Source organism: Anticarsia gemmatalis, chromosome 21 (genome assembly GCF_050436995.1).
Source record: "Anticarsia gemmatalis isolate Benzon Research Colony breed Stoneville strain chromosome 21, ilAntGemm2 primary, whole genome shotgun sequence".
Classification (NCBI taxonomy): Eukaryota; Metazoa; Arthropoda; class Insecta; order Lepidoptera; family Erebidae; genus Anticarsia; species Anticarsia gemmatalis.
Window position 1 is genome coordinate 4,093,919 of NC_134765.1, and position 24,535 is coordinate 4,118,453.

The 24,535-nt window shown below is 33.0% G+C and overlaps 1 protein-coding gene across 2 annotated transcripts in view; it reads left to right on the forward strand.

The window, feature by feature from the left end:
- LOC142981996 (rho guanine nucleotide exchange factor 17) overlaps positions 1-24,535 on the forward strand; it is a 132,278-nt gene that overhangs the window by 48,083 nt on the left and 59,660 nt on the right. The window lies entirely within an intron of this gene.

Below are 24,535 nucleotides of genomic sequence, written 5' to 3' on the forward strand. Positions count from 1 at the left end.
TTTATTTTAAATCACTGTCACTAAACTCGAGATTAATCGTAAAGGACGGTGATGCACAAATGTTTGTGCTCCTTGTTAATATTGGCCAGTTCCAATTTAAGAAAATAAAGAGGCGTTACGTATTTTTAGGATTTTAATCGTTTTGTTGCAGATTAAAATACTTATTTCCGGAGTCGATTATTTTCGATTGCGTATTTATTTATACAAGTATTCGCAGTCGATGTTTAAGTTTAGTGTTCGTAACCAGACAGTCAATTACCCCACCTGCTTTTATGTAGGTAAATTTGAATCCAGTCAAGCGTTGCAGTCATTATCTGCTTTCAGACGCCAAGAAAACAAACTTATTTGAAGACCATAACGTGTAGATACACATTCATTGGTCGTTGTTTTCTTTGGGTCTGCCTTTTTCTAACCTGTCATTTTCTGATCTATATTTGTCTGGAATACCACAATAATACGCAAGAACTTAAAGCTTGGTATTCCTCGATTATTTGATATGTTTATTGCAAACGTCAAATACCATGTCGGGAGAACTTTGGTAATTTGCTTTGGAATTCTGAAAGCAAATGCATTTTGTAATATTTGCAATAGATGAATCATTTAATAGCATTCCCATGTCAATGTGGGTTTCGTCTGGAAATTAAATATAATCTGGAAATGGATCCACGATTTTCTATACCATAAATAGCCTGAAAGCCTTAGATCTACCTGGCACCATAGATTTATTATATAAAGTTTCGCTGGGTAATCACTATACCAGTGTTTTGTCTCCAGATTCTTTATTATTTATTGATGCTAAGTAACAATGTGACGAAAAGCTAAAGATATCTATAAAAAATATTTCTGACCGTTTTGCAGTGTAGCTGAGAAAGTTGGAGTAGAAAAGAATGGTGTGAATAGATAAAGAAAATTATAAATCTTTGGTTAAGGTCTCATGGATGAGGGATGACTGTTGGAGTGTTGGCAATTATTTTGTATCATGGTCCGTCCACTCATAGTCATTTGAATGCTATTTATTTCTTCATAAAACGAAATTATCCTAACTACAATAACTTTCTCGCTTCCCTCAAAATGGATTCACTAACGCGAATAGAATAAACAATCAGTCATTATTCCCATCTGTTTGTATGTCACAGGGATTCTCGGAAACTACTTACTCACGCTCCGTTTAAAATGCACGGGTTTTGAAATCGAGAATTAAGTCTTTGTTGCCTATTTACATTCTGATACAATGTGTCAATTATGACTAGGTGAATGTATTGGGATGAAGATTTCTTGCTTGATATTTCGGCTACATAATCTAGCTTAGAAAATATTTCTTTTTTTATTTTCATTTTGATTTAGATCTTTTATGGGCACATTTTTGATTTTGTTTTTCCGTGGGGATTAATTTTGAAGGTAGGTAGAAAAGCAATGTTTTATTCTATTCAATTATTTAAAAAGACAATGTTAGACTTAACAATTCAGAGAAATAATTATATTTCTTACCTAATTATGAAGTACGGTATGGTATCTTAGATCTATTATATAGTTTTGAAAACCAGAAAGAACCGATTAAAACTTTTATATACGAGAAAGCGAACTTTCGTTTAAATATTGCCCCTTTAAAAGTTTATGAGGTAATGTGCGATTCTGTTTTATTATTTGTAAATAATAAATATTATGACACAAGTATGGTCGCAACTTGCATGCAAACATCTTGCTTGCATCACACATACAAACATACATAAAATCACGCCTTTTCCCACAGGCATAGTCAGAGACCAAAACATACGACTTGCTACGATCCCTACAGATTCCTATTGCGTTATTCACTATTTCATCTAATTAACTTAATTTATTTATCGGTTTGTGGTGGAAAAGCTAATCAGTAAAATATATATGCTTATAGGCAGTATCGCTTTTCCTACTGGATAACCGGCGTGTACATACCAGATTTCACTGCTTTGAGATTACAATCAGCCACTCAGAAAACTGTGCAAAGTCACTGTAAAATATTTCCATAGAGAAACCAAACAACTACCAAATGAATGGTAGCAATCCTTTATTTTCCTCAACACTTTCCCCTTGAAAGCTCAACACCCAAATTACCCGGAAAATACATAAAACAAAAAAGAAAACTAGAACATTTCGTACATTTCTCGCTCTTTGCTTCCGTAGTTTTTTATTTATTACGCGCTCTGTGACGTCATTAGCGACTATGTACTGTTAATGAATATTTACGTGACATCTTCAGCGCAGGAAGAGCGTAAGTGGTCTTAATGTTGACTGAGACTTAAGCTTTTTTGTCATCGGATGTGTAATATACTATAGATGCACTTTAGATAGTTGCGTTTCACTTTTGATAGTAAGACAAAGTTTCAATTTTGATAGTAAGACTTTAACTCGTATTATTTAAAAAGCCCGTGTTATTTCTACGTCGATAATATGACTATTTAAGTGATAATATAGAGTACGCGCCCAAATACTATGTGTGTATGAATATAGCAACAAGCCGCTGCGAGGACAGTAAAAAAAGAAAAGACAATAGAGAAAAGTGTGGAAAACAACGAACGTCGTTGTATGTTTCGTCGACATACAAAGTTATATGGCGGTCTATAGATTTGTGCCATGGAGGTCCCATAAAAAGTCTGTGGTTGTCAGTATGACAGCAAACGTTTAAGTCAAAAAACTTGAAGTGGTTTTATCATTTTGACACCTTGTTGACCACAAACAATTTGTTATACCTTGACCTCGCAATCAAAGCATCTGTAAAGTAAGTTGATATTATAAATGCGAAAGTTTGTGGTGATAGATGTGCGTATATTTGCAACTCTTTCACAAGCAAAACTTACTGAACAGATTATTATGAAATTTGGTACACAGAAGTTTGAAATCTGGATTAATACATAGGATACTTTTTCACATGGACAAATTTGCAGTTTAAAGCTAGTATGTTTATGTAACATACATACATTCATATTTATTGCCTTTTTCCTGTACCAGAGACCAAAGAACGCCACTTAGTACGATCCTTACAAACTTTCCTTGCATTATTCATTAGCTATAATATGTATGGATGCAGGTATATTGATATTTTTGACACAAAATCTGACCACAAAGCAGATGAATCATCAGTTCAACATACTATGTAGTACCTCTTTATTTAGACTAACGGTCTATGCCTACGTACTAAGATTGTATCGATACTTTTATATTGTAGTGTTGAGTAGCGTTACTTTGTAACCGTATTGGTTGAACGTTTTAGTTTTAGTGGCGAAATTTTAATAGTACGAAACAATGCATACATACAAAATAAAACACGCCTATTTCTCTTAAGGATAAGCAGAGGCCAAAAAACGACAATTTCTATAACCCTGAAGTTTTTTCTTCATCCACGTTTACATTGGGTGTCATAGTACTTCTACTGTTTGTCCTTTTAAAAGAGCGTATATAGTTTTGTTAACTTACACTTAACTAGACATTTAATATTACAGACGCTTTATTATAAATAGGCCTCACTACAAATTTAATTAAAAGTGCAATTGACTAGTAAAATACTCGATTTTCTGGGGAAGTCAATGCGCTGTTGCGTGAACGGGTTTATGCAGTCTATAGACAAACCAGAGAAATGGTTTTAGCGATACCAGAATAACCTGGTTAAAATAGACAAATATATTAGTTAAAAGAAAGTGGCGCTATGGGAATCGTATTTTCGTACGGCCTCTTTCGCATTCCTTCGACTTGTAAAAGCGTTTTCCCTTTGAACTGATGACAAATGTTGAGCGAACAATTTGTATCTATTCATCATAGAATCTTAAAAGAAATAGAGACTATTAACATTGTAGAAGAAATCATAAATCATCAAGTGCCTAATGAGGTGGGATTCATTTTGTATCAGTTTTGTATGTTATTTTAGTATTATGTTAGTTTTTTAAACTGATTTAACATTATTTGTTATGCTGCATCTATAAGGCGTTAATGAACTAGTTTTATGGCATGCTTGTTGAAGTCTTGGTGAGCACATTCTTATAAAAGACAACTCCCGCACTAAGAATCGCTCTTGTGTATGGAGACTTTTACAAACATACGAACTACGGACACAAAGTACAACCAGACCCGAAACAATTTATTAGTGAATCGAACCCACGACCTCCGGACGAAGCGGCGCCTTAACTACTGCACCACGGACGCAGTCTAGTCTTTCCATAGGGAGTAAAATTTCTTTAATTTGATGCATATTTAATAGTGTTGTATCGCAACTATAAAAATTGTTGTCTTATCGTAAATCTATTCGGTTTTTCTGATGTAAACATACCCACATATTGCGCATATAAAATATTTATTCGTATTCAGTTGTAGGTATGCCTAATTTAATAGAAAAAAAACGAGCTTCTTTTAGCTCAAGCACGTGAAAATGGTATAGAATTATATATCTTTCACACCTTCCTTCTGGGAAGTACTACACTAAAGAATTAAATAAAAATCCTTTTAAAAAGTTTTATTGTTTATTTTTATGTAAGCCTGTTATATTGTTACGATCTGTTTATATCGTGTTTTTAAATATTGAATCATATCATATTTATTGGACTGTGTTATCAGACAGCTAATAAAACTAAAGTACTAGGGTTTTCCCCTTGCGAAGTTTGTTAGAGCACAGTTATAACATAGTACTTTAATATATATCGAGTTTAAGTAATAGTTTGATTTTAGAATTTGAGTAGTAGTAAATTTCATGGCCCTTATAAAAAAATGCTCTCAGAAATGCTTTAAAATAAATAAATGATTATAAAGTTGCATTTTATATCAATCGCTCAATAGCTGATTAAAAGCATTAATGGCAGAATAGATTAGACAACATCTACACACATTTATTAACTCTTTCGCTAAGAGACGACACCAAGCGATAACATAATATGCAATATTTAATAATAAATCAATAGTAACATAGATTATATTATTAATTAATAGAAAACGATCGACAGATTTTTTTAATGATTGCAACACCAATGGCTCAGTCGATTAAAGTCAATCAATCGACGATCGGTCGATAAATGTGGCAACACCCTAAGAGGGCTTAACATCACGAAACAGAGTGTTCACTCAAATAACAGGGCTGTAACACATCTGTAGTTTCATAACAAAACCTTTTAGTTACGACAAGAAACCATAAATAAAGTAAACGGCATTACAATGTACATTTGTTTACAAGCAAACACTAAGTACTTGGATAATTCATTACTATTGCTCAACCTTTGCTATGTAAACAGTTTTAAGAATGGTGGATGAATGAGTGATTGATTTTGAATGATGGGAAATAAATTTGGTGTTGTTTTAGGTGATATAGTGTGAAGGGAAATAGAATAGGCAGCTTCCACACCAAATCGTCAAAAAAAAAACGAATTGGCCCTAAAGTTTCGCACTAGACTACGTATTTTAATTTACTTTTGTTGTTCAGAAACATTTAGCCACTAATTTACTCTATTCTTGATTTAGTACACGTTTAACTAGGGCTATGATTTTCACGTTACTTAAAAATCTTTTCTGGCAATTTTTTCATTTGATGTGATACTATCGCAACACTTTTAAACATTTTTTATCTGTCCTAATCTGTTGACCATCGTGATTTATATGATCGTGATCTATAAACTATTTTTTAATTATTTTTGTTTATACATGATTTTGTTAGAACAGTTAATCAGCCAATTAGCTATATTAAATCGAGTACAATGCATAGCTTCACAACGTCGCCGCGTCGCTTAGAATCGGTCGCGAATCCAGTCAGTACAGTCACTGGATTCGCAGTATTATATTTATACAATCTCGGACAGATTTTCAAGACTAAACACAAGTCAGTGACAGCAAGTCTACCAGAACGACAATAACCTAATTTCTGCGGGCGACGTTTACAACTCAGTGTTTGACAACCGACACAGACATTGTTTTATCACTGTTTAGATTTCAGTTCGTATTAATTTAGTTTTACATTAGAGAATATAAAATAATGGTGTAGGGGACACTGTGTCTGCGAATTCGCTTGTGAAATACGATGATTTAGAAGTTATACGAGACGTGTAGGTTTGATTTTAGTTTCGATCAGTTAGCGACTGTAGCCAGAACGAGGGTGAAACGTGAAGAAAACCAATGAAAATATGTATCAAATTAGGTATATATTTATTGAATTAAATTCAAAGTTTAGTAAAAAATGTGTGCTAACGTGAAAACGCGCTTACAGGATAAAATTTATACAGACAACTTTATAAGTTAAATTATAGGAATTATTTGAATTCAGATCCTTGATTCATAATTATAACCTATCTAGCAAAAAAATACAAGATTATTTTTGTATAATTATTTTGTTAGTTAGTAATTAGTCTTAAAACTGAAAAGCTGAAAAAAAGTCTTTAGTTAGGGTACATTAACACTTGCCTTCTTGTCAAGGTCACATTTACACCTGTATTTTTATCCTTCCCTGTCGAAACGTTTAACAGACAGCATCCACATGCTAGCAGTTTGATGTGGCTGCACCTTAATGTATGAATCATCGGCAAAATAGGTCACTGGCGTTGTACCGTGTCGTTTGTATGTGTGAAACAAATGAGAATACAACGAGTATTTGTATGTCTGTAACTGTGTCTGTATGTTTATTAGTGGGTTACGTATCGCAACAAGTTTGAATCGATGCATTCCTATAGTTCGACAACTTAGTAAAGACTTGCAGGCTAATTTAGGTATACAAAATTCAGAAATTAAAACATCAGTGAACCGCAGTTATGAAATTGCCGGTGATTTGTTTAATACAGCTACTTTATTTTGAACATACAGAAGACTAATAATTTTATTATAATCTACACAAATGGTGGATGCCAAGGCACTCTACTTAGTTGTCGGACTGTACAAACTATTGATTTGCTTCTAAGCTACTTAATGTCACAAATGAAGGGTTTTTGTTAAATTGTAGTGATAAAATATGCGAATGTTTTGCCAAAACTTCTTTAGTTTATGTGCGGATCGTGTATTTAATTTTGTTTTGTATTTTGACATCTGTTTCTGGGTTGAATGTTTGAGCAGATTTGTTTGTTTACATCTGTACTGCGAAACTACTACTATCGACTATTGACAACCAGCTAGCTATCGAGATTTTTTATGAAAATTTGATCAGCGCCTCTAGCGGGCGCCTTAGGAACTATGTTTGCAGTACATTTTAAATGTCAAACTCTCGATACTCGATAGTACTGACTGTAGAGAATCGCGCTACTGTACTAGAGAAAGGTATTTGCATCACATCATGAACACTGAAGTCTTTCATGTAGAACATATTTTTTTCATTTTAGTAATGTTTGTGATCGCTTCTTCTATATTTAACACATAACCGTCACGCAAACTCGAATCGAATAAGGGTCTAAAAGATAAAAAGCTAACTGAACTATCAACATTACTATGACGAACGAACCCAAAGGGATATTGGCAATGTAAAGGATCGGGCACAATTTCCACGAGGCGCGTTTACCCAAGAGACACTGGTGTGACATTTAATTATAACCACAAGCTAGCAAACGGCGTTTGCAATGCATATTTAGACATTATTTTGAGCTTTTAGACGAAACTAGACGAAAGAAAAGTATATGAGTTATAAAAAGAATACGTTGTTTAAAACATGACTATATTATTGGTTTAAATAACAAATCTGTACAATACTTGTCACATATATTATAGTTAAATGCATACATTGATAATTTGCTCAACTTTCATATTAGCTATTGAACATTACTGCGGACTATTTAATCTCTTTCCACATAATAGGCATACTAAAAGCACCTTATACTCAAAAAATATAACCAATGCTAATCAAGTGTATACGAGCCCTAAGTTCAAATATATTGGAAACCTCACAATTGTATCGTTCGATGTTAGAAGCAAACGTAATCTTGAGATTTCGCAGGATTTAAGGGATTCCGCTCGGATTCGTGATACAGAAATATTCGTGAGTGTCTGTAGCTATGCAATCGAGAACGTTTTAGCAGGTTCAAATACTAAGAAAATGTAGAGAAGCTATTGTATTTGCGTGTATGTTTCAATTTACAGAAGTGCGGAACTTTAAGAAACCAATAGGTACAGTTGCGAAAAAAGGCTAGTTTTTGATATTTTTTTATGAAATATTTAAAATACGGCTAGTTTCAACGGGACTCTGTCGTGGTCGAAATCAGCAAAAGACTTTTGTGGATCTCAAAACTTATGAAACATTTTAAGCAGCTCCAAAATCCAAATGAGAATGTACTTTATGTACATTATATTTTCCTCATAGGTAATGATCTACAACAAAATGATCTCATTGAACATGGGTCTTTCTTTGATTTAACCACATCAACTATTCTCATGCTCTCATTCAAAAGTCCCAACCTAGATCAATAAATTATCAACGTCTAAATTAAACCAGAATTCCGTTTCCTCAGTGCAAAAGGCCTGAGAACGGAAACGGCACGTGACCAGGCCATCGTCTCTAAACACAATTAGTGCAAAGACTTCAATAATAAACACGATTCCTGGCCCATCGCCTACAAATACAGCTATAGTCCAGATTACTACTTGCGTAGATTGAGAGGATGATACTCCGACTGAGATTTTTCATTCGAAACCAGCAGTCTTTTATTCGGAAATGAACATAGAAACATTATGCAATTGCAAAGGTTCTGTTTTAAAACGAGCCATTAAAATTGCTTCTTACGATAAGGAGACAAAGTTATACAAGAAAAAGGTAGTATTTCGACTTGACTATTTTAGTTTCCTTTACTTACAATCTATAGTTTATGTATTTTATTATAGATTCAAGTAGTATGCAAAAAAGATTTCGAACCGAAATCAAAAGTGCCAGGAAAATTGAAAAATGGTGTTCAATTCAATAGGGAAACCACTCGCTTAAACGAAGAAAAAGAGCAACTTAGTATTTGATTGTAATATCACTACAAAATGATTCTTTCCTATTCAAATATTCACATTACCCCTGACATGAATACACCACGGCCTATATACTCGTAAACAAGTCACGCCGCTAATACAATAATACGTTGTCGTCCAAATTCTTACGCAACGACAATAATCTTGAAAAATCCGTGCAATCACACAGTTTATTTTTGTTTTGTAGTGATCCCGATTTGATCTCGTTACGGATAAGTCCGACGCCATCTATATTTTAGTTCTAGGCGCCATTTTAAAATAATTAGGTATGGCGAAAGCGGAAAAATGTTTAGGCTAAGAGCCAGCAGTAGTTGCATAATTTTTTTGAAGCATTTATTTTTTGTATCAAATAGTTGTTTATTTTTACTGTTGCGTACTGCAAGACTAAGCGCAATAAAATTACATATACATTGACGAAGCTTAGCAACTTTTGGGACGCCAGCTACAAATGAAAGTTTGGGAGCCAGTTAGTCCATTATATCGTGAACTATTTAATAACTTTTGTATATAATCCAATGGATAAAGAAATCTTCTCAACGTTTGTAAACTAATAGTACAATACGGGAACAGTTTAATAAGTCGTTATAGTATGAATACATAAACAAACCATTTCATTGTGCAGTATTATTATGATGAGTTGAAATATTTATTCATGGAAATATCGACTCTATAGCGTTCAAAATACTTGAAGCAGAAGTAAATATTCTTTACAAGGTTCTATCAAAAGTCTATCCCGTGGAGCAATTTGCAGCAGAAAATTGAAGGAAATTGATCATTCTTGTTTTCGTAGGCGACGAGGAAATTGTCACTAAGGAGTATGAACGATGGAAAATAAGTAGAGGCTTGGCTTAACGAAATTGTCGAAGTAGGACAGAATTTACGAGTAATGTCCGGTGTCGAAGAAAAAAGCACGCACTTATTTATACGTAAGGTAAATCAAAGTTTTTCATGGCAGCCTGAATTAGAATATGGGTTTCCCAAATCTTGTTTTGCAATTTTCATCTTCGATCCTTATGGTTATTTTTTTATAGACAGCATTGAGATATACACAGATACAAAACTACTCTATTTCTTGCTTCTTTAGCTCCCTATACGCGTATTTTGACTTCAATGGTTTGATTCAATGTCACAACCTATGGCTAATAGTAAGTACTTACAATGTTCCAAGCGCTTTTTGATAAGTAACAATCGCGGTTAATTTCACAACGAAAAGTGCCACGAGCAGGGGTTAGTAGCAACATAAACAACGACGTCAGTGGCTTGATTCCCTGCTACTATCGATAATTTTTACACAAAAATCTGTTAAGCGCCTCTACTGGGCTGTGTAAGAACTATTCTGGCAGTACATTTTAATGTCAACTTTTTGTTCCTCGACAGTACCGACTGTAGAGAATTGTGCTACAGCTGTAAAAAATCTCAACGCGCAGTTGACATTTTTTGAACCGAGCACGCAATAAACTCAGCACTGGACTATTACACTTTCGTAATTCACAAATGAGGACATCCCAAAATAGCATCGAAATTTTTTTGATGTTATTATTTATGTTATAATATTATGATACCGTGGAATCTTTATTTTATATTGCATTAGATTTACGTACGTTTATAATATGTCGGCTAATAAAAATAAATATAGTGACGGCTTTAATCTGTTGAGGGCCTTTGATGGTGGAATGTAGGGTTCACCATCGTTTATATTTGAAATGATAATAGATTTTAATATATTGTTATTATAATTATCAACATAAACTGTTAAGCTTGCGTTTTACATAGAGCTGAAACTGTGCTGAAATCACACATTTGTTGACAAATACAATAGAACTATATATGTTTTAGTCACCTCTGATGAAAAGTTTGAAAAGCTGTTTTTGGTATTCAAACTATCGCTTTCAACAGATTTATGAAATCATACCTATACTTTATAGTATATAAAATAGAATTCCTTATTAAATATATTTTTATGAAAGCACAGGACTAAATACTCGTATGTATTTATGTTTACAAGTCACGTTTATTATACAAAATACAAACATTCCTTCATTTTCAGTGCATTTGTAACCAATATTATTACACACAGTAACATGATTTATTCTTCACCAATCGCTTACTTGTAGCACTTTATAACATTGTTGTTATACATGTTACAAAGTTGCAATTACATACAACACTGTAGCAACAAAATATAATACTGAAACAGTGCGCAGTGCAACAAAACAAAATCTAACAAAAAATTCCCACTTTCTACCTCTATCGTGTATCGACCATTGAGGTAGTTATCGACAAACTTTGTTAGAAAAAAATTATCAATTTAAGCGGGCGCCGAAGGAACTAATGCAGTATTTTAAATGTCAAAATCTCTATACTCGTTAATAGCAACTGTAGACAAAATGCGCCCCCGAAAGCCTTTGCCATGGTTTCACGACTGCTACGAGCTTAGTAACTGACAACAGCCTTTTAACTTAAACTCTGAAGTTGCTGAGCTCATTTTACCCATCTATAAAATGTCATCTCAGAAGGTTGCTTAACCCTTTGATTTTGTACCAATCTGTAAGCGTAACTGGATACGAGCACTTGTTGAAAAAGTGCAACATTGTTGCATTAAAATTCAAGAGTTAATTTTGCCCGTATTTGGTAAAGTTGGCTCCTTAGTCACGGTATAACGTATGGCTTATTTTAAAATTTCGAATAATTTCCAATTCTGTATAATTAATTGGCTTTTGGACACGGTAAATGGTTGATTACTGTTCGCCATAGTTATTATGTTATTATGTATTTATTTCTCTTATTTAATTTAAGCTTATTTATGTACTGTACTTAATTGAATGGCAGACAGTTACAGAATTCTTTAGTAGGTGTAAAAACAGTTTATTTGTTGTCAAGAACTTAATAATATAAAAAGTTGATAAAGGTCGGTTCTGACATACCTACTTTATCTTTAAATTTTAGTTAAATAGTTTCAATAACAGATTTGGCTACGGTTTTTTTAGTTTTGCTCTCGAAATGCTGAGTATGAAGGTACATGAGGCTTCCTTTACCATGAAACTAAACCTCTATTCTGGCCAATAGCGACAAATTCTTTTTAGAGATGCTTGTTTACCTGACATTGCAACTTTCTCTGCACTAGATACTGTTTATTTATCCTATAATGATATTGCTAACAAACTTGATATCAAAACCGTTCTATGAAAGACCTCTCATGTAACTTATCTCCATTCCAGTAATGATTTCTAAAACACTCGAATAGCAGAGGAATCTTCTTTAAGATAAACATTTCTTCCACTCTAACGTTGCATTTTCCTCAAAATCTCAGTATATTTTTCAGTCCATACGTTGTCCTATCGGCTTGTGTATTTTATTCGGCTAACGGAAGATGTGTTGGCATTCATCCAAGTGCGGAATCACTGAACATTTCACCTCAGAGCACATACTATTGCACGCGGTTTTGTCTCGGCATGCCGTTTTTATGTCCTTGCCTAGTTTCTTTTTTAAATTCTTTACGTATAGATGGTGTTCTATTTTGAATTGTTGAGGTTTTTTGTGATAGTACTGCAGAGATTTTTTATAAAGCTGGAGTAACTTCTTGGTTTTGCTTAATTCCAATGCTAGCGATCATGTTGTTCTTATAATAATGTAGTTATTAGTTCATGCAATAACTCGTGCTGTTTTTGGTGATGGAACAATTTCTTCACATTAAAATATTTGTCTAAAAATGCAGTTCAAACTAACCCAAGATATTTTTAAAGGTTTTTCAGCATCAAGCACTGTAGGTACCTACAGCCTATACAAAATCCCCAACATGCATTTGGTCGGCAGGAACCTAGCTCTAGCTCATCACGTTGTAAAACAAGTGCCCACCAGTCCACTAATCGACTAATATAATAATATTAATGAACGAACAGTCTGAAATCTTCCCATGACATCTGAGGGCACTTGTTGATTCATTTGTGCGACACCCGGTGCTAAATCGATTATGACTTGATATTAATAGTGTAGGGCTGCCATATCATCTTCTTTGTAGATGGACCGAATCTGTGATAATTTGGGCTTGTTTATTAGGTAATTTTTCTTGTGTATTTATGGTTTAGACTGTGTAACTAAGTATTAATAAAAGCTAGACTTTTATTACGCTCGGTTTCAATGAGCAAGAATGTTTTGCAACATGTAAGAGTCGGCAAGCAATTAATAAAAATGAATTGTGACAGAATACTTTCAAGTAAAAAAATATAACGCTATGCTTACTAATTGAACCTGTTACATATCTGAGAAGAAATTTAAAAAAAATGTTTAAGTTATATTTACGTCGATTCGTCGACGATACTTCGTCATTTTAAGATAGTCCAAAAGATATCAATAATCTTAAACCCTGAAGTAAAGTAGAAAATCTGAAAAAACTACAGAATTTCAATATCAACTTGTTCTATGGTTTCTTTTATGTTAAAAGACTTTCAGATTCCCCATACTGCCATTCTGAAATAGAACTTCTTAGTAGTACGTATCACACACACATTAAACAGCATTCTCACAGTATCCAAACCCGGTATGTTACAAGTACCTTCAAGAACTTTACAAAGTTGTTCTAGGCAAGTATTAGGTAACCTGTTAAATGAACAAACTAAACTGAACCGCGCAAGTTCGTGTCGATAATGCAACGGCCGCAACAGGTGGTGTTTCATGCCGAAACTTTCCGATCACGAAAGTGATACGTTTATTCACACTTCTGTATGTTAGCTTTATGAAACAGTTGATTTTACTTGCTATTTTAACGAGATTTCTGTTGGATTAACATTTTCGTAAAACTTTTTATTAGACGATTGGTTACTTTAGTTGTTATTTAGTATTGGTTTGGCTAATTTAGATTTTTTATATAACCTATGTTTTATTAGAAAATAGAAAGAATAACATAGGTACAGTTGTTAAAATTTGTTTTATGATTAGAAACAATGACGGGCTCACTAAAGACAAGTGGCTCGATAAAATCTAGCATTTGGCATACGGAGATTATCAAAAAGAACCTGTCTTCTCCCTCCCTTCAAAAGAAATGCACTTTGTCCTTTCCGAATCTAACACAAGACATCGTGATCTGTATTCGCTACCGTGAGCAGACTACTATAATTTGTTACTTAAGTATACATCAGAAAGCAATAAAGACTACTTGTAACCATGTCACCCATATTTTCTAAACCATTAAATCCAAACAATTCTACCCAACAATTTCGCCAATAACAAACATTGGCGACCAACCCAAACATTTGAATGTCATTCCATAACCCGAATCAAACATGGCCGAATGACATTCGACATTCAAAAAGTTCGAGTAAATACATCAGCGACATACTTACAAAGATGACGTCATGCCTACGTCATGGGATAAAGGTTGGGTTATATCGGAGCGTAACGATCAATCACTGCGAACGTCGATCGGTCGTCTTGAAATGGATGATGGAACTCGAGTCAATTTGTCCCTTTTTTATTCAGCCCTTTTTCATAGTTTGAAGATTTTTCTCAATTTGATGGGAATGTGGCTGTCCAGTTCACTATATCTAGTAAAGTACGGGTTGTGCTTGGGATTTTGAAGAAGAATTTGTAGAATTCGTTTTGTAAAGTGCGTAGTGAATAGCTTCGGGTTTGCATTAAGTAGGCCTGAAAACATACTAAAATGTGGTGTGGATTCGTTTCAAAGTGAATGTTCTACGGATTATAAGACGAATAATGTTGTTTAGATATGTAAAAAGAAAATCATAAAAAAACCACTTCCATAAAATATTTAAAGTAATTTCAATATACAGTTGCAGTGTAATTGATGTGCTTGCCTTGCTAAAACAATGCTTAAAAAATGTTTTGCACAGCTCTAAATCGATACAAATGTGCCCCAACCTTTTCAAAGTCCTAAGGTTTCTCAAATAAATCCTACAAAGCCAGTACGACTTTAACATTACCCTTCCATGGAACCGATGTATCGAGTTCAACGCTTTACATTGAATGTTTTGTATAATTAGTTTATTTCGTTTTCCTAACGTTTACGTCAATGTGACGTAGATAGCTGAAAGTTGCGGTTATTGGTAGAGGTTACTAGTTGTTTTGTAATTTTAGTGATGAATGAATGTTATTTTTGAATGGTTATGACACACCCTTTTTAGTAGATCGAGCAAAATAACGCGTGTATTTTAGTTTCTATTTTCCTGTAAGCTTTAGTGTAGGCGACTGTTGATCGAATTTGCTCATGATTAATTTATCATGATCATCATTGGCCTGTATACATCTATTGCAGATTATTAAGGCGGTGTCAGGTAGAATAAGTGCACTTTCGTTCGTGGCTCAAAAGGCCTTTGCGGGAGCGGTAACCGTGGTTGTGATGATTAGTTACTAGATGGAAGAAGGAGCCTTGTTCAAGATTCAGATTAAGCATCGTCAGGTCAAATATGACCAGCCGAAAAAATTTTCATTTTTAAACCATCAGTCCAAACACGAAATAATGTAACACGACCATAATTTGTCGCTAGTGTTGCATGTATCCGAACGGCGTATCTGTCATCCCTTCCTTTGTTTCGGTGTTTGGTAAAGGCCTAGGGTATCGAAAAAGGCTCGTCTCCATATACATGGAACTAACATTCAGAACAAAATCAAAAATCAAAATCAAATCATTTATTCATATAGGTCAAATGCTGACACTTATGATAGTCAATGATACAGAGAGCGAATTTACCGCCAGTTCGGAAGGAAGGGCCAATGAGAAGATGGCAAGAAACTCCTGGCTTCTTTTTTTAATCGCCAAATAGTTTTACGCTACTCTTGTCCAGGTCTTTTCTGATAAACTCTGACTAATCATCAACACACGATGATGACACATATGATGCTATAAATCCAATCTATACCTATGTGTACCTTCAGATATAAAAAGCTGTAATAAAAAATACTCTTCCTATTTCAAGTAAACATTCACATTTTCCAAGCGATTTAAATAAATGATAGTTTTGTTCAGTAATCTCCTTACATTTATTGCTCGGAGTTATTTGAGAGTGAAACAATAGTTGTTTGTTACAATGTAGGGATATAATTGCACAATAATGTTGCAATTTATCGCTACATTTATTTGTTTCCAGTTGTTCCTTATTCTAAGATTTATAGGTTGGATGGAAAAAGATTTGAGCTGAAAAAATGGGTTTCTTTATGTAAGACTTGTTTTTATGCAGGAAAGTGCTTAAGCCTGTATTCTATTTTGATTAAACTGGAGTACTTATTTATAATGAGACTGAGTGTATTATTTAGAATATGGAACTGCGTTTAAAATAACTTTATTGCCTTGTTGTGACTACTGAAGAAATATTAAGTTCTTTTTAAATTCGTGTCTCTCTCACAGCTGGATAGGTCTCTTCCCAAGCGAGGTAGGAGTTAAGCCTCGATTCCACCAAGTTATATTGAGCTTTAAAAACAAACATTAAATTGAAATGCGAATGCAAATAAATTTTTCGTTATTACCTTAAGAAAGATACAATACTTAGAAAGTAATCCATCTTTTACATTATGTAGAGTATATAATGATAACTACTGTTCCAAAATCAACTCATATACTAACCTTTGCACTTCAAAACATTAAAACCTAAAACAGACCTCATGTTTCTGACAGGGTCTGACTTCAAAGCATTCTGTTTGTGACGTCAATGGTTTGCCGCAAAAGCCTTCCTCTACCTACTTAGACATTCAAGTTCCCGTCACGCTTTTCTGCAAAGCAATTTTCAGTTGAATGCGGTACAATTTAATTTATATTTTATGACGCCAGTAAATGTAGTTTGTAGGCCCTGTGACTAGTGTTATAGTTACCAAGCTAATAGTGTTAGAGTAACGTTCGTAATTTTTTTATTGATTAGCTAGCTTCTGCCCAAATCTTGGGCCGCGTGAAAGAATTTCCCAGGGCAAAAAGTATTCTATGTGTTAATCCAGGTTATAAACTACTTATCTGTGTACCAAATTAATCTAACTCCGTTCAGTTATTTTTGTGAAAGAGTAACATAATTACATAAGTATGTTACATACCTCTACATAATAACCATCTTTTCAAACTTTTGCATTCATAATATTAATAGGATTGCTAAGCTATTGCTTGTGGTTGTGCCCGGGAAATAAAATAAAGAATATGTATAACTCTAGTCAATGCGAGATATAGGAAGTTTATAATAATTTTTATGTGCCTTTTTTCTCAAATAACGAATAACGTGCGAAAATTATCTTCCGTCACTTTTCTTTCATCTTTCCTATACATTAATATTACCAGTGCTTTTGATAGAACTGGTGGTAATGTGAATTACGTGTGCCTAAATTTTACTCATATATCATACACTTATATCAGTATTTATTTAAATAAAATAATGAAACATTGCATACGGCAAGATCACTTGAAGTTTTATTATTTTTATACTATTTCCTCTTTGAAGTCTCATCCACAATTGATTGCGTTAATGATTTGTTATAGTTCAAATAGTAGACCGGTGCTTTTGATGTTTGTATGAGAAAAGAAATCTGCATATCCTGTGGAAATAAAGAAAAATGGTGTTTAAATATTTTTATGTTTGTTGTGTGAAGTTTTATATGTTTCGGAAAGCTTTATTTTAGTAAACATTGCCACACGCATGCAGTTGCAGTAAATGTGAATGGGGAAGGAAATAACAAATGATTTTATGTACATAATTTTTTTAAACGACACCAGTTTTTATTGCTATTTTTGTGTGGTCTACCTAGTGTCAAAGTTGTTTTTACCGCACAAAGACCTTTGACATGGCTTAACGTCTGCTACCTTAATCAAAACAACTGGTATAGGAAGGAAACTTGGGATGTGTGCTCGTAAGCAGAATAAAATTCAGCAGAAATATCACTACGCTACCACTATGGTACCACTATGGTAGCATAGTGATATTTCTGCTAATCCGAAACCGAACTTAAGATTTGCGTAAAATGTTACACACACGAATGACCATGCTAAGGTTGCTCAAACTAGTGATCCTTTATCGACCGGCGCAAGAGGCTATGAGCTTGTTCCTTATTATCCAAAAACATCTTATTTATTAACAAAATCGCAGCAATACTATAAACCTTGAATTCACACTCCTTTTTTAGTCATTCTCATTGCAAAAGGAACGGCAATGGCCCTATAAATAGGATTTAAATTCATTTTAAGCGAAAATCAAAATGTATTTGTAGAAATTAAAGACGACGCTCAAAGAAAAATATGGTACTTTTGATTATAATAATATTATTTGCAATCCTTATAGAGTTTTATTGACTTTTACTTTAATGTTTTGTAATAAACACACGTCGTAAAATCCAAAGAAATGGAACATATAAAGTCCATTAAGTTCTTAATAATAATCGCGAGATGTGACCATAAAATTTAATTAGTAAATACTTAATATAATACTGAAATATTATTCCTTTCTAAGATATATAAAATGCTATCTTAAACATTAAATTGAACACTTAAAATATGTTTTAACTGTAAAAGTCTTATTTTGTATTTAATTATTATTTTATGTTTTTATTATTACAGAAGATTTTATTTGATTCCCGTCGATAACTTGTTCATAAAGTTAGTTTTAATTACAGGGTATTTATGATACCTGAGAATATTATCTCATACTTTTGCTAATATTATTTGAAAAAGTCTACTCTATTCTAATCTGGATATTACTAAAATAGAAATGATTATTTTATGCATACAAAAAATCACGCCTTGTTCCAAACTCATTTTAAATTCATTCATTTTTCAAAACAGTTACTGGCAATTACCTAAAATAAAATAAAAACTGATTTTAAATATTGAAATACAGTACAAGTATTTACCAAAATTAAACCATATTTTACGTTAAATAATATATATTTTTAAACCTGTATTAACATGTGCAACGATTACAGATATGATATTTGTAAATCGATTATTATCTTTATATAACTATCGTAAAATGTCACGTTTTATTCTGTTAAATGCCAGTGAGGGGTCAAAATAATTTTTTGGTTTTTGAAAAAGGGTATTTGGGTCATGGTTTTTGTTGTATATCACAATGTTTTATTGAAAATCCTTATTTGGATGTTTGGGTGTTTGATGAACTGAGTTCCAAATGCATAATATATTTGTGTTTGTTATAATCAAGTTTGATAATTTAGTTCGACAATTTAATAGATACTTGTATGCAAGCAGCTAGCGGAGATAAACAAAAATCTGACTTTAGAGCATTAGTGACCCGCAGGCATATGTACATGAGCAGCTGACTGTGGAATGTTCGATAAAACTAATTTAATTTAAAAGTACACAGAATTATTAATAATATAAAGATGTATAATAATGTATATCAATTATGCATAGCTAGGCTCTCTACTAAGTTGACGGACTATAGTGTGTGTTAGTACTAAACACCTGTTGCACATAGCAAAAGCTTTTGGCCCGAATACCTTGAACTTGATTTTCTATCGAACGGGTTTCAAACTGGATAACAATTTGAAGGTTATGACGGCTTTCATGGCACAGTTGTTAGGGTAGTCGCCACGCCACTGCCATTGCATCGAGAGGTCGTTGATTCGATTTCAAAACCAGACTATTATTTGTGCGATTCACAATTGTTGTTTTGGGTCTGATTGTACTTTGCGTCCGTTGTTTGTATGCTTGTAAAAGCTCAATAGCAATTCTTAGTACGCAAGGTATCTTTTTTATTTTGTCTTTTCAAGAAGTCTTTTTCCAATGTTTCAGCTAAATATAAATATGTCGATTTAAGTCATATTAGTTTGAAATGTTAATTGATAACGCTCATTCTACACACACGCACAGGATATGCTACGTCAGTCTTTTAATACCGCGAATTAATTTATAAATACACTAAAGCAAATTTAAAGAAGCAGTATTTATTATGTTTGTATTAAAACCGTCACATAAAAATACCTTAACCAATAACTATAAAACTTCCACTATCGGATAACTAACGCGACCTCACATAAATAACCATCATAACATTTTCTACCCTTGCCGTAAAACATTTATTTAATATTTATCATTTCTTTACCGTCATACGTTTATATATAATATAATCAATTTATATATAAAATGGTTTAAATTATTAACAAATTTTCTTTCATCTGATCCATAGTAAAATAAAGCCGAGTCTGTTTGTCTGTCACACGTTGCCGGCTAAAGCATTCTACCGATTTTGATGAAATTTAAAATGTAGATAGCTAAAGACTCGCTCTGAAACATAGGATACCAGTTTACCAAATAATCAGTCCCTAAATGTCTTTAATTGGGGATGAAACCACGCGAGCAGAGTCGCACTGGCCAACTAGCATAACATAATTAATTATACATAAAATAGTTCAAATTATTGAAATATTTTCTTTCATCTAATAGGCACTAGATTTGTCCGGTTGTCATCGAATTGTCAAAATCAGCTGACGGCGATATGTTCTCGGTAGATTTACGTCAAAAATATACTAATACCAGAAATAGATTGTATGGCGACTGTATTTATTTCTAGTAGCTATTTTTAACAGAGTGAACGGTAGATACGTTCCGTTTTGATCATATGTGCTAGTTTGCTTTTATTTGAGGGGTTAAGCTTTTCAAGATGGTTTGATGGGATACACTTTTTTATTGTACGTTTTTTAAAGAGTTTTGGAGTTTTGGTACTTTCGGTAGCAAAGCGGATGAAATGAAGTTGCGTGTTTAGGAAATTTAGCTTAATTCTGGTAATAGTATCAATGATTTATAGAATTTCATTTTAAACATTGATCAAATACAATGACAAATCAATAAAGATTTTCAAAATACAAAACGTCATAGACCAAAAATAAAAAGTACGTTTATTTATACCCTTATGATTTTACTCTTATACCTAATTTTTAAAGGTATTCGGCTAAACTTGTTAACTTCAGATTATTTCGCCATAAATTAAAAAAAAACAAATTACTAGTCATCTAATTTTTAATTTCAAAATAAATTCAAATCTATAGGCATTAATATAAACTGTTATGTTTGTAATAAGCGATATAGGCTGAGTATGCACTATCTATTTTAGTAATTTACTCGAATGCCACTGCCAAGGTATTCGACTATTGCGCAACACTACTGAATGGTTAAAAACGCGGGAAAAATACATTTTTCAATATGTCCGCCGTTAAATGTGAGTCATGTGTTTTGTTTTTACCAGTTTATGTAATAGGACATTCAGTAATTGTGTTGTGGTTTATTTGTAGTTTTAGTTTAGTATAAAAATAATTTAGTATTTATAGACGATAAATAGAATTATAGGAAATCACTCGTGTGAGTTGTTGACACTTTTGATGGTCGACGTAATATTGGAATTTAAGGAGTTAGAGTAAGTTTAGAAAGTTGTTTATGCATTTTTCTCCCTTATTGAATTAGAAAAGCGAAAAGGATAAAAAAAATATTGCATTTTTACATTTATCACAATTTGTTACTATGTTTTACTGTGTGTTTACTAAGCGTAGGTAAAATTATTGAAAGATTAAGTTGGCTTTAAAGTTTTCTATAGAGATTTGTACCCACCATTTTTTATTTGTTCAGTTTATGATTGACCAGTGTTACCAGATTCAAAATATTACAACAGTTATTTTACATACATACATTAAATATGTACACGATAATAAAATTACATTATTAGGTCGTCGTAAATGATTTTATTGATATTATTTATGACAGGTTACGACGTACTATCCAATATGAGATCACCGTGGTTTTTATAAACGTACACATTTCATACATTTTGTAGTCACATTTCTTAACGAGTTATTCGGGCTATAACTGAGAACTTTAACACGGAAATAGAAATATTTCAATGACAGTTTTGTCTAATCAGGATTCGAGCTTAGCAAGCAATAAGTAGTCACATACGCTTTAGCACAGAACACAGATTTTAACTCGCAAGCTGACCGCTGTGGCTCCGCTTGCTTATGTGTTTTACATTATTTCCATGCATCATTTCGTCGAAATAGATTATCAGTTTAGCCGTACAAGCGTAACATATTATTTTCACATTTATACTAGAGCTACTTAATACTATTTTAAAATACTGAACAGTTAATAAAGGAATCAGACGTCTCTGCATTCGCTTATAACTAGCCTAGTAGACTTACAAGTTTTTAAACGAAGTAGAGACACCGAGAAAGAGATTAGGCCCTCTCTCCTGTCAAAAGGAGACCAGTACCAAACCGTATGACAGATACAGGTAAAATTTGAAACTAGACTTTCAAAATAGATTATTCCAGAATCTCTAGTCTTGAACTCAATATGATTCCATGGCTACCTAATTATTCCGACATATTTCCATAGATCCCATGCATTGAGTTTGGGTATGAAGCCGTTGTTTATACAGTACATCGTTTGAGTGACTGCCAACGTTTTTAGGTCATGAACGCGTATACGGTTAAGTATAACTAAAAGTTTAACGATACGGCTGAAGGTGATGAAATATATAACTGTTTCTAAATAGGTATTGTAGTTTGTTAACTGTTGAGTTACATAGTGGCTACAGTAATGAGTGCATCAACGTTTATACTATCGCGACTTTACATTACGTCTAGCTCTGCACGGTCTTGTATTTATAAAAAAATATAATACTGGATTGGATATTAAAATTTGTGAAATTTTGTCGAATATAGGTGATCTTTTTTTAGTTTCAAAGAAGAACAAATAGACAAAAGAAAGCTTTACGCAAAGTTTTACAAAACGCAGGAAACAATTTTGGTGTCTTTGCATTAGTACATGTTTTTTTTAAATCAGTCTTTGGTCGTCGCCTGGATTGCAAAATCTACCTGTATATCATGTAAAAAAAATATTAATGAAAATACCAAGGTGGGTGTCCATCAAATTCAAGATTTTTATCGCTGATCGTTGTTTGTCTTGATCTTATTTACTCTGTATAGTCAACTTTTATCATTTTTAAAAGTCATTTTGCAGCAGTACAATCCTAATACTTACTTACGTATGTACTAAATCAATGAGTACGTAATCTGAATTACCCTTCTACCACATCCGGAATCGTTTTGCTTATATCAGCTTTCTGCGTATAGATAGACAAGTAGTAAATGTTATTTACAATAGGGAACACGTAGGCGACGCGTGGCGGCGTCATTAGTGTAACCCACGTCATACTCGTCGCATTTACATCACTACGATGCACTCAACAATACATAATAATTTATTGACTGACTGTTATTGTAACTACTGCTATTTTTAAATAACTGTTATTTTTAGGTAGATACATAATAATATGAAATACACTCGAGTTTTCCCATTTACATTGTACGTCACATGTAATACATGGCGAGCCTACTGTCAAATACCGAGCATGATTCCAAACTACGGACTAATACTGAGAATAACATTTAATAGACCAATTAAAAAAAGAAAAAAGGACCAACACACAAAGACTACAGAATGAAAGATAAACTTATTAAATAGTATTATTATAACTTACTAAATATGTTATCACACTTTTTATGGAAAAGAGCGTGACCTTTAATTTTTTAAACCCTTGTTTCATGAACCCACAAACATCAAGTCAAAAGCTATCTTTGTACCCATAACGTCCTTAACATATACTTTCAAACGACAAAGTTCTAAGGTTCGAGATCAAAAAGGCTTGACCTAAAATGAAACGAACTTGGGTCCCGCCCACCTGTGGCTGTACCACATAATTATATTAATGTGTACGTACTATAATAATAGTAACGGGCAAGCTGGTAAAATAACTTTTACTACTTAAAGCATTTTATTTATTAGGCATCAGTTTTCAAACCGTATATTATTTTTACAGTCTTACATGGGATATTTTTAAATACTTTATGCAAAAACTTAAGAGAGTTTGTATATATAAAAGCTCATTGAGGATCGATGACAAGATCACAAAGAAACTTTCAACTCGATAGTATCGATCTAACGTCAAACTCTTACAATAGTTTACTATTTGACGTTTGGCAGTTACTGAATTATTTGTTGCATTATAAGCCTAAGGTATTTATTGCTTTTTGGTATAATATTCTTCGAAAATTTCTATTATAGTTAAAAGTACTCCCAAAAGACTGACTTTGTTACAAGTGTGTTTAGAAAGTTTATACATTAGCACTTTATCCTTAACACATTTATCGGAATCACACTATTAAGTTTAACAATAATTATCTATTCTTCGAATGATATTCCTCGCATTCTAAGAACCATATTTAGACAATGAAATGGTTATTTTTGAAGGTGTTTTTCCTGTTATAGAAGTACCAATTCATGGTTACGTGTACACAAAGAAACAGGCCCGTGCTTCTTTTGTTTTGGAGTAACTTATTATTATTTGATGTGACTTTTCCTCTTTCGGCACAGGGAGATAAAAATAAGCTCGTTTAATAACAAAGGTATTTTTAAATGATGTAGAGTTTTAATTAGGCTGTTTTATTTCCAACGTTTTGAAGGGTTTCGTGATATTTTCTGGGAGAGATAGAGCTTTTTCACATATAGCAGCATCTAGCATCAGACAAATGAGTCTTTGCCGAAGGCTCTTCGGCAAGTGCGAAGGACGAATGTCAGAACAAATGAAAAAAAAGAAATCTTTACTAAAAT